At 43.2% G+C, this 12,797-nt stretch overlaps 1 pseudogene; it reads right to left on the bottom strand.

The window, feature by feature from the left end:
* Positions 1–12,797, bottom strand: part of LOC144143218 (uncharacterized) — a 71,162-nt pseudogene that overhangs the window by 20,140 nt on the left and 38,225 nt on the right.

Below are 12,797 nucleotides of genomic sequence, written 5' to 3'. Positions count from 1 at the left end.
AGAGTCGCCAGTGCCCGCAGCAGGAGGTAACTGAACGTTTATGTAATAATTTCTGAGGATCAACCAATTTTTCGTCAATAAATTTGGCTGGCAATACTTATATTGTGTATAAATCAATCTTTGGAAATGATTCGAATCAATAAAAACTCAACTAAAAAATCCGTGAAACTATCTTTCCCACCAGTAGTTTCAAAGAGTTGCGATCAACAGGTAGTACACACTATGCACTGCAAAGTTGATCGCTTAGTGCCCGCAAGCTGTTGACAAGGCACGGAGCCTTCACAAAAACACGTTCGTGAAAAAGTGAAGTATTGCATTCCAGGGCCCATTCTTGAGCTGCACTATATCTCACATCGTAAAGCTCTTCCAGGATGATGAGGTGTTGAACTACTTTTTGTTGCGGCGATTGAGCATGCTGCATGTACTCCGTAGAAAATGTGCAAGATAAACCATGGATTTTACTGTGAGCCACTCTAGGCGTGTATCGACTGCAAAAACAATGATTTGTGTGCATGGCGCCAATTTCTTGTGGTGTCAACATTTCGGCCAAGCTTCCCGGTATAAAATTTGTCTTTGTGGTAGGACAACGCAGTATGAACTTGCGTAGTGCACCATGGAACCTTCAGAATATGGTTGGACATGCTCTTATCGACAGTTACCGCCGCGACAAAACTGCAATTTGTGATTGACCATAAAAAAGAAGCCAATATTAGAAAATTATCGAATTTATTAAACAGAACAAAAGAATTCTGTCTCGGCGGAGCACACTGTGAATTGCATGCTCATAAAAAGCTTTGTTTACACTACAGACGTGTGAGCTGCCAAAAAAGTGTTTATTTACTGTGAACAGTTACGACGTTTCCGCACTGCAGGCGCTGGTGTAAGTGCTTACTCATATATGATGGCGAATTTATAAATTATACTAGTTGAACTATATTTTCTTCGATGTTTCTTCGTTAGGTTATTGTGATTTTATAAATACACTCATGCGTATTATGCACGCATTACAACTACACCATTTTTCTAATTGAAACGATACACATGATGGCGACACAACAAGGCATTCGCGTGTTGTTTTTATGTCAGAGTGTCCCTTGTCATGGCACAAAAATGTATTCGGAGAGGCGACGGCACGGGGGGAGAGAAAATATTTACTCAGGCAGCTATGAGGGCACTTCCGTTTGAGGTAAGGATGATGATGATAGAGATAAAAAACTGATAAAGTTGAACTATCTACTTCCTATAGAACCCAGAGGAGTGTGTGAAAGATGCTAGATGCTTGGCAGACGATCTGTTTTGCGTACGTAGCAGTTCTCGCAATAATTTGTACTACCGACTAAGGAGACCTCAGGGCCGGGATTTAGTACTGGTTGCGATGAATGAATGCAGTGAACTGGAAAACGACAAAAATTCCAATTTAACTACGGCGACGGTGAGTAAAAGGAACAGTTGGTGTGACTGCCTATTTCATGGGCAAGATTGCATCAAGAACAATGTAAGGGCCAGAAAAACGGTTCAAAAATTTCACGCAGAGTCCAGGTACGCAAACGATAGTGCACACCACTACCTCATTGCCGGGTTAGAAACGCACCGAAAGCCCAGTCCTGTAATGCCGACTTTATTGCTGTAGGCGAAGGTGACGACAGGAAGAATAGTGGCTTTATTAGGGTGATCGTGCGGGATGTGTGGGAATATCATGTCGGTTAAGATGCAATTACAATGAAGCTTCCCAGTGACGCCCTGTGTCGATCTGCGGCAACTGGATGTCGTTTTGCTATTTTAGGAGTACTTTTGTAGGCCCTTAAGAGGAAGGTCCTGCAATTGTGACTCAGATCTTCACGGGGGGGGCACCATGTGGCTACATTTTATGTCCTCAAAAAGAAGTGGGCAGCCTGCGGAGCGGGTGCAGAAGAACCGGTACCTGTTTCAGCGCACCGCTTCCTAGGGTCAATCATGGCTTATATACATCAGCAGCCACGCGCAGCTCAAGGCAGGGATCCGCACAAGTCGATGCCGGCAGCTCGAAAACTCCAGAATGAGAATTGTATTGTCAGCAGCAGTCGGCCAGGAGAACACCAGCATCATTTGCATCACTACAAGCAATACACGTCACTACAAGTAGTGCAATATTCGTGGAGCGCCCATGCCAAAAGAAGGGGCGATAGAGAGGTCGTATGCCTTGTATATTCCCAAGCTGCCAGCCGTCGAACTTAGAAGAGGATGTGCTTGTCCATGGGACAATTCGCAGGATGAAGCGGAGGCACAAAACGAGAGTATGTCGAGGAAGATTGACGCAACCCCAGATGGTCACGTTGATGCAGGCAGACCGAGCATGAGATGTTAAAGAACAGCTCCTTGCAATCAACGCCTCCTGTTGACTCACCTGTGCACAAGTTTTTTCCTACTGGCAAGCGGGGCTTTGCTAGTGCAGCACCTGGGCAAATATTTTGGGACTGGCGTGTTCGACATCGAGAATATGTGAAATATTCAACATTGCGTACTACTGTGACTAGGTTACGATTCGAATTCCAGGGAGCCTAGTTCGGAGGAGTTACTTCGAAAACAATCAAATTTTGGGCACCTTATCAAGGCGGAAATTTAGGCGAGTCGCAATACGTTCATCTTGCCCAACGTTTTAAAAAAAAACACACGGGACACGATTAAGAAAAAGACACCACAAACGCTCTCTCTCGACTTAATTTTGCTGGAATGATACACACAGACAAACAGGTTCGTGAAACGTTACGCATGCGTAACTGAACACAATATAAAAAAATACAGAAAAAATACAATTAAAATTGGGACTGCACTTGACCCGTGTTTGCACAACACAACACCGCATGGTATACCTTCTATAACTTCTCGCGAACCAACAACCTGGAGATAATCTAAATTTTTTTTACATAATAAAATTGACAGATGGCTGACGCGTCGATCTTCATTTTTGGCTATGTAAAATGCTTGAATTACTTCTCTCGTTAGCTGAGTTCTGGGTCTTGCAATTACTGCGGTGTTCTTAAAACGCAGCGTGCACCCACATTCTCTCCCGTGCAGAGACAGGTTCGACAGCACATCTCTTCCCTGCACCCGCTCGTGTTCTTTTAACTTTTTAATGCAACGACCCTGGTTACCTTTAATGGTAGAGGGTGCCACGAGTTTGTTCTCATGGGCCCTGTAGTTGAGCGCCCCGTCTGGCCTATGTACTGACGGCCACATAAAAGGAGCAGGGTGTAGACGACACCTGTTGCAAAGGAAGCATAAGAGGCTCCACGTTTCAGGCCGCATCCATTGATCTTCTTACCCATCTACGCCCCCTTTTTCTTGATTTCAGGGCAGATGCTAGCCAATTTCTTGGGTTCAGAAAAAACCACGTTTACTTCTTACCTTGATGATACATGTTTCAGCTCACGTGACAACCGGTGCACGTAGGGTATAACGACTGGTCGTTTTTCCCTCGTTTTCTTACCGACTGTGTCAGCTTGTTCACCACTTTTTACTTTGCGCAGGGCTTTTTCGCATGCCCTGGACACGACATGCTCAGGGTAGGTAGCCGCTCCCAGTCTCCGCATTTGTTCACACAGGCTGTTTTGAATGGCATGGTGGCATGACATCGAGACAACAGTATTATTGCATGACACAGCTATGTCGTCTTTTATCAGTCTAGAGTGCCCTGATTGGTAGCTGAGCAAGGGTTTCTCTGACCTTGGTTTGTACCGCCAACACACATGGTTAGGCATCATTGTCAACCGAAGATCTAAAAACTAGAGATAATTCCATTCAGGAACTTCCTGGGTGAAATTGATTCCGCAGCCCTTCTCTTTCAAAATGTTTAACGTGTCCACTATGTGCCTCTCGCAGTTCCCCTTTTCAACAAAAATAAGAAAATCATCCTTGTATCGGAACACTTTTTTGGCTATGCCTTCTAGGCTTTTTCGCACTGAAGCGCCCACCAAACCAAACCTAAGAAAATATTGCTTAGTTCAACGGCCACTGACGAACCAATACATACCCTATTCTTTTGCACTTAACAAGATCCTTTCCTCTCAATAACAGTGGAATCCAGGTAGAAGGACAGAATTTCCCAAAAACACTCTACTGACACTCCGCATCTTCCCATGAAGCTTTCCTCGTCGTTCTCTTGCGTAATACAAGCCTTTACGCTTTTCATGAGGGCACCCCGTGGCATTGAATATTATAATTCCTCTGACAGTGCACCTCTCTCTGCACTGCAGAGATTGTGGGTGCACGCCGCCTTCTAAGAACAATGCCGTAATTGCATGACGCAGAAAGCAGCTCACGAGAGAAATAATTGAATCATTGCATATAGCCGAAAATGACGATCGATGCGTCAGAAATCCGTCAATTTCACAATGTAAAAAAGAAGTAGATTATTTCCAGGCTGTTGGTGACAGAAGGTATACAATGCGGTGTTGTGTTGTGCGCGCACGGGTCAAGCGCAGTCCCAATTTTAATTGTGTTTTTATATATTTTTTACATTGTGTCAAGTTACGCTTCCGTAACTTTCCACGTATCTGTTTATATTTGGGCACCTATATGCATCTAGTTGCGCATTTGGAGAAATATATGCTTTCTACTTGACATTTCTACGAAATATTGAACAGTGAGTTGATGTTTTTTATACATCCTCTTTTTTTCCAGCAAACTCACGAAGTGGACTATCAGTAAAAAAATATTGGAGTGTCCCAACGGAGGGTAAACATCCAGCTTAAAGTTATGCCACTCTGTTTACGCAAGGATATTCTTTAACCTTTGTGCATTGGAAATGTTTAGTGCTCAGTTGTCGAATATTTCTTCTAAATTTATTCCAATATCCTAATATTTCTAAACAGCCGCTTATACGTCAACACGAACTGTTTGTCGCCGGTGATTTGGCATTTATATTTATATAACAATCGCTGTGTGTTTTAAAAATAGCGCTGCCAACACACAGCCAAAACATTTAGTACGAAGTTGTTATTATTCAGCACCCACCTACAGGGGCTGTCCTCAATCTGCTGTAGAGACAAATAACTGGTCTGAAGCCACTATTACGAGCCACCTGCAAAGAGCTGCAGCTAAGAACGTTTCACAAGTGAACCTTGGAGAGACACCCAAGCAGTCGCGGGTCACGTATTCTGGTCATCTTTAGAGATAACTAAAACCTTTTCATTGCCAAGATTTGCTTTTTTGACGAGCAAAACAAGCAGGCGCCTTCACAACGCTTAGCCAAAGGTCGCGCCCATAGACGCGCACTTTTACTAAATTGTGCTGTTTGCGCGTTCGAGGTATTTCTTCAGCTAAGGTGTTTCTTTTGTACATGTACATATGCATGTACACGTACACATAATTTTTGTACATGTAACAACCCCTTTAGTTGTTTTTATAATGATCACGTGGAGCTCTAATGCAGATTTTCTCGCATATTTCAACTCGGGTAAATTATATTCCTGCGAACTTTGTTGTTGTAGAAACATTTGTTACAATGAACCCATATGTTATTGCTAACACTGCCGAAAGACCCGTGCGTTTTTTAGCACTTGACGAGAGTTCCTCCCTTAGCCATTTTAAATATTTTCACGCAAACGAAATGAACTATAGTCTGTGATGTTGGTCATAGATTCCTAGGACAGTCACAACGTGAGCCTGTATAAAATACCCCCAACACACTTCATCCGAACATTCAATAGCGTATAATGACCTCCACATAAATTCTCTACTGGCATAAAAAAGCAACGAAGCTATACTTGTGTTTATTTGGAAAGTTTGTGGAACAAGAGACAGTGTTTTACAGCGAAGATCTTTGTTCCACACGACATACTCGCTCTGCTTATGGGAGCAGTCGGCACCGAATAAAGTTCACGAGCGCTCATTATTGTTTTCGGGGAGAGTGTTATCAAAGGTCTAAGGGTGAAACGAAACAAGAAACAAAAATGATTGGTAACATAATGTTGCCGCATTGCACGACAAGCGAAAATGTCACTTCGCAATGTGATCGTAAAAATTGTGCTAATGGCTAGGTCGGTGCGTGGGAGTCACTCAATTTCGATGTCGGTAGCAAAGCCCACTTATGCATCCTCGATCGCGTTTTAGCCATTACGTGTGTCAATAGAGCCAAGGTGGAGGAAGCGTAAATTACTAGCGGAAGCCTAAATCTTTCCCCTTAAAGCCATGCATGATGCCTAGCACGCTCCGCGGCAATATGTTGGTTTTCACGCCACCAACACATCACAAAGGGAAGATAGACAGTAATAGAGGCGATCTACCACAGGAGAATATATTTTATGTTAACAGCGAATATAAATAATTTCAAAAATAATGCGTGACTCTATTATTATAATGTGTTCACAGCAACAGAGGTGTTCTGCTATCTACGGGTAGACTTGCAAAAATTTGTATTCTCAGAAGCCTTGCTAGTGCGGCATCGAACTGTGGCATGAAGATGCCGCGCAAGCAAGCCATTGAAGGCTTGGCTAGCTTGTTCCTGCTCATGTAATCTGCGGCGGTTCATTTGTTTAGCAGGCTTATGTAGTCCTTCCTGCAAAGCACCGGCTAGTTCTTTTGATATTTCGGCCTAAAACATCGCGTCATGGTCCTACAACCATCGTTTTAGGCAAGGCGCCTTCTGTGCTTTCTACACACGCACCCACTTTATTCCAATTTTTTCGACCTAACTCTCGCTACACAACACTGAGTGACCTTTTTTTGTGTAAACAAGATACCTGAGCTGACAGATCTCAACTATGCAGCATAGAGCAGCCAGTCCGATGAGAGCGCATAGTAACGTTCGCACAATGCCAGGACCGCATTCTTCATGAACAATTGAGGGATGACTGTACAGGTTGTCAAAACCTCCAGTGTTCTGCTTGGGTTTTTTGGCTTTCTTTTTACCTGGTACCATCGCTCTGGAACCCAAAAGAAGCGTCGCCAACTCACATATATGAAACGGGTAAAGAGAAGCACACTAGAGACCACCTCCAAACCTACCGAGATGCAACACCACGCATCAGCGTAAATTAAATATTGCGCAGGTGTGACAAAGGCAACAGTTAAAGAGATTTTACAGCCACCGGGATATTGTGCAGATGTCACAATAGGTGCAACGTTAAGCGACAAGAAGAGAGATTAGTGGATCATGGAACAAACGCGTGTTAGGTACATATTAGTCGAAAATAAGTAGAAGATACGGGTGTGGGCAGAACATGTAATGCGAAGGCAAGATAGCCATTGGTCATCGACGGTAATCTGCCAATATAACTTGCTGCCCCCCCCCGCTGATCAAGAAGTTTGCGGGAAAAAATTGGTCGCAGTTAGCACAGGACTGGCATAATTGGAAATCTATGGGAGAGGCCTTTGCGTTGCAGTGAGAGTAGATAGGGTGATAATGATGATGACCATGATTATGATGGTGATTATTATATAGAAGATCTTGAAACGCGCAATGCGTCTGTTTATTGTAAGCGGACGCCCAAAACTAGCGCATCATTCAGAATGCATGATGCGTTTTGTTTGGCATGACTTGAACACCATACCCACAAAAGCATCTATCGAAGTGTGCGGGCGCAAATGACCATTCAGTGTTACCGCATACTTTACCAATTTCCTTCTGGCTGTAACTACCTTCTTCATGAAAAAAAAATTTTTTACTTTTACAAATGCCCTATTTTTCATTATATTTTTTTTTGCAGTTCACTCTTCCTATTTTAGCCAGTTTTGTTCAAGGTTCAAGAGCTATTCTCTCGAAGGTATTCGACGAATGAATATACCAATCTGAGATCATTTTCCACACCAAGCAGTAAAGGCTCTGAGGCATGACATCGTGCAGATGTCACAATAGGTGCAACGTTAAGCGACAAGAAGAGAGATTAGTGGATCATGGAACAAACGCGTGTTAGGTACATATTAGTCGAAAATAAGTAGAAGATACGGGTGTGGGCAGAACATGTAATGCGAAGGCAAGATAGCCATTGGTCATCGACGGTAATCTGCCAATATAACTTGCTGCCCCCCCCCCGCTGATCAAGAAGTTTGCGGGAAAAAATTGGTCGCAGTTAGCACAGGACTGGCATAATTGGAAATCTATGGGAGAGGCCTTTGCGTTGCAGTGAGAGTAGATAGGGTGATAATGATGATGACCATGATTATGATGGTGATTATTATATAGAAGATCTTGAAACGCGCAATGCGTCTGTTTATTGTAAGCGGACGCCCAAAACTAGCGCATCATTCAGAATGCATGATGCGTTTTGTTTGGCATGACTTGAACACCATACCCACAAAAGCATCTATCGAAGTGTGCGGGCGCAAATGACCATTCAGTGTTACCGCATACTTTACCAATTTCCTTCTGGCTGTAACTACCTTCTTCATGAAAAAAAAATTTTTTACTTTTACAAATGCCCTATTTTTCATTATATTTTTTTTTGCAGTTCACTCTTCCTATTTTAGCCAGTTTTGTTCAAGGTTCAAGAGCTATTCTCTCGAAGGTATTCGACGAATGAATATACCAATCTGAGATCATTTTCCACACCAAGCAGTAAAGGCTCTGAGGCATGACTTTGCCATCTTTATTAGGCTGGAATGGATTCAACTGCGACGAAATTACATTTAGGTAGTGTGCAAATAATTTCTACAAAATTTCTTTGTGCGTTTCGTCTGCCACAACAAGACTGGTAGTTCGTATATTCACTTGATGTCTTGGTGTCGAAAAACTGTATTGGTGGAGCTTAAGCCTAATGCGTTGGTTCGCTGTTCCAATGAAATACCAAGACAATGCGGAGCGCTGTTGAGTGCGTGGCGCGCGGTGACCGCTGAGCTTCCTCGGCACATGTAGTGGCATCATAAAAAAAAGCCAGCAAAAATCACGAGGTTCTTGAAAATGCGGAGCGCTCGCGAGCGCGTGCATCGAAGCGGACAGAGAATCTCTAGCTCACGCAGTGACTTTCAGGAAAAATACTCCAGCGCGAACGTGAAGCGCTGCTGTGCATGTCATGCGTGCCTTGAGGATCAGTACAATATTGATGCAAAGACTAATACTGATAGTAGTACAGTAGAAAGCAATGACGGAACACGTAAAGAAACAACTTCGAACTTGTACGATTTTATGTTGATGTATCACTCAGCGCTCATGTACAAACACACCCTGCAACGTCTCTACGGTGTAAGGATTGCGGGACCTGATTAAAGCATCGCTAGTTGAGCTGGTGTAAGTCTAGAATGCTTAGGATGATATTGCATTTGTCACTCGCCATTAATTAGGAGAACGACCACCTCTTCAGTGGTTACGACGACGATTACTACAATCGGAACTTTGCAAATTACCAATGATACTGAAATCCAACTACGGGTCTAGGAATGCTCACGCGCAAGCGCTTCCCGATTCGAGTACGGCAAGTGTTGGCAGCTTCCTGAAACTTTTCCAGTATCTATTTTAATGACACGTTTACAATAAACAAGATTGCTTATTGTTTTGCGTAAACATAACCAGCTTTCCAAATTATATGCCAATTTATGTTCAAAGGGGCCGGTGGCATTTTGTAATCCTGTTTTTTGTACGCGAAACACGTAATGATGATCAAAATAACCTTATGCATTTGCCATATTTCCTTACTATCGGTGATATCACGGAAGCACCGACAAATTTGTTTGCGCAAGTTGAACCATTCTATGAGGAGCGAGCAAAATACACTTTGCCATGAGTTAAATAATTTCTGGACATTCCACACAAAACATTCGCTTGAACTAACGCCTTCACGTTGTTGTTGACAAAATCTTCATGTCCACAGAATGTTTCTTGCCAGTTCAGAGATAATTACTGAGAATAATTTTTTTCACACTCTTTAGACAAAAATTATTTATTTTCGGCTGCATGATTATAACATACGTCCTATGACAACGACGGAGTAAGGCAAAATTAGGATTTGGAAACAACACCAAGAAGAGTATTTGTTCAAAGAAGTGTGATGTAAAATCGTTCTTGGCCGCCTAGCAAGATTTACGCGACCATGCATTGGATCTTCCCAATTTTCTGCTTCATAGCTGACTTCTTCGTATGCTTATTAGCATAATAGGTATGGGTGATACATGTGTGCTACAGCATACTATCGCACCTAACATCATTTTCTCAAGGTGACAGTTATATAACCGATGTGTTCTTCTAGTAATTACGAACAGGGGAGCAACTCCTGCCTGTCTAAGCGATTTCAAAACACACTTTGGGCAGCCGAACGGGCTTTGGATAAAAGAATGGTAGCCGTCAAGCTAAGGGATGACAAGCCGCTGCTCAGAATAGCGAACGAAAGTGCCAGAAAAAATATATTCTAGCACAAATTAAGCGAGCAAAATGGGCAAAAACAGTTAACGTCATGCGCATGAGGGACAAGAGGTGGACGGTTAGTTTCATGCTGGCAATTGAGGGTCGGCCGAGACTTGATGAAGGCATAGGCTACCAAAATGTGGTGAAGAAAGTGTTCGATCCCTTAGCACTCAATAGGCTGGGTTTCAGACTTCGGGAGAGGCGTTCGTCCTTCTTGAGACACAACCAGGCTGATGATGATGATGTTGAGTAAGTGCTTCACCTAGGCTGAGTGTGACCTCGGTGCCATTTCTAAGCCTGAAATGATGTCACACAGTCCTAAATCAAGGGCGTCAAGTGAAACGCTGTGGTTTCACATTTAAAGACGTCAACCGGTATTCAGTAACAGGTTCTTATTGTACTCCGCGTACTTGAAACTGCTGTTGCCGAATCAGTACGTAGAGTTCGAAGTGTAGCTATGCTACAGTGGTAATGCAGAGAAACGATATTTTATGCTGGTAAACAACCGTTGACTAACTCGCTCAGGTATTAGACACTGTGTGGGACCTCCAAGACCTCCGGACATCAATCCGCCCCGAGTGAGTGGAGAGAGCACATTAGGTTGGGCTAACGTCTTTAATTGAATTCGCGCTGGGGTAGCGCAGTCGACTGCCACCGATTGGTTAGCATATGGTGAAGATGTTGATGATGCTTTGTCATCTGTAGCCGCCTAGAAGAGGAAGATGCTTCCACACTTTCCCTCGGGGACACATGATGCAAATAAACCAATAAGGCACAGCTAAACTATCTTTGCAGCACGGAAGAATTTCTTGTGCAAGAAGACTTGAATGTATTCGGGGGCACCGATATCGTCTAGTATTCTTTTTTTACTTGTTTTTGAGCGCTTTGCACCCAGAGCGTCATCATGATTAAGTAAGAGTACCGTAATCCTGTATGTTGAACATGTGCGCGCATGCGTTTTTAAAGGAGAGATGTAATAATTGTGTCCTTCACTAAAAGTGTGAGCAACTGTAACCCGAATCTGCCGTTTTTAAGTAGTCTTTTCAGAATTATAGGTCGTGCCCGCCATCAGATCGCTGTCAGAATAAATCATCCCGTCGAGGAAGATTCGCAACTAGCTCATTAAACATTGTGGTAGGGATGTTTCTTACATTTCAGTACAACGTCAAATTTGGTACATGTATGGAAGCAATGCAATGAAAAAATTAAAATTATGTGGTTTATCGAGCCGATGTTATATGTGGAGTGTCAGGCGTGCCATAGTGTAAATATGTGAAGTAATGTTGCCACGCGTGGATATTTTCCGTGGGACGAAATCTCCGCCCGCGGGAAATTTTCTCTTAAAACTGTGCCAGAAAAGCCCCCATAGGACTAGGGAGAACATGCGTCTTTGGCCTAATCTTCGGAACTGTTAACCTACAACGCTTCCGTAACGCGTTGACACGGTAATGCTTGTTTTTGATTGCTCCCTTTAGTCACGGTCGCAGGATGGCGTTAAACCTTAGCTTGGAATGTTTGTCGATCTGTGTTTAGGCACTAGAGCCCATTTGTTGCCAAATCAGGGTGAACAGCCTGGTGGACTCTTGCTTTTCCCACGCGCACAACCTTGTACTGTTCATTTTTTCTGTACATTATCTTGTCAAACAGTCTAATTGCAGGTGTGTTAACAGAACAGTGTTTGTTCTGGTATTTGACAGCGACGATATGAATGTATCAGAAACGGTGCCCAAACTTAGAACTCATGCGGCATTTCACAGGCGCCCGGAGGCAGATAACGTTACCATATTGCATGGGGTTAACGTTCAATTGCCGCGATTCAAGAACTCCCCATCCTAGCAGCGTTTCCACTGCTTTGAGCACCGTCATCAGAGTGTTCCTGTGACCATTGATCACATTTTTTAGTGGTCGCAGCATTTAGGATTGATATGTCGTTTGCGCCAAATTGTGTGCAGCGAGGACTTGTCTTCAACTGCAGTACTTTCATCTTTGTGCTTACTCGATCAGCATTTATGGAAAATTCTCGTTGGAAAAAGTAAATATTGAGTGATCCATCTCTACCCGCCTCTTTGTCTTTACAAGAACGCAGAAAGGACGTACTTTTGTAATAGTTATTGTATTTCTGACGTCCAAAAAAATTTACAATGAAATTCTTTTTTCTAAGTATTTGCAACACCATCTTTTGGACCCATTCACGGTGATCAAGCTGCATTTGTATCCGCTGTCGAAGAGAACTAGGTAGGGTGACCAGGATGTGCAACCTGTGGCTGTTGCTGTTGAAGTTTGAAGCAGAAGTATCAGGCCAGTTTATGAAAAACTATGCCGATAGTTGTATTGGTCTGATTTATCCTGTACGGGGTGGGTGATGTGCAGGTGTAAGTGTACGATTTTGTTCACCATTAAAATACCATGTTCGAACTCAGCAGTCTTTCGCCAAGTGACCTTTCTTGAGCCTTCCTAATCAGCGATCTTCCTTTGTGACCCGGTG

The sequence above is a fragment of the Haemaphysalis longicornis genome, unplaced genomic scaffold, assembly GCF_048455015.1.
Source record: "Haemaphysalis longicornis isolate Haplotype H1 unplaced genomic scaffold, Haemaphysalis longicornis Haplotype H1 scaffold_6, whole genome shotgun sequence".
Lineage (NCBI taxonomy): Eukaryota > Metazoa > Arthropoda > Arachnida > Ixodida > Ixodidae > Haemaphysalis > Haemaphysalis longicornis.
The sequence above is the reverse complement of the archived record's forward strand: the minus strand, read 5'-3'. Positions and strand labels throughout refer to the sequence as shown.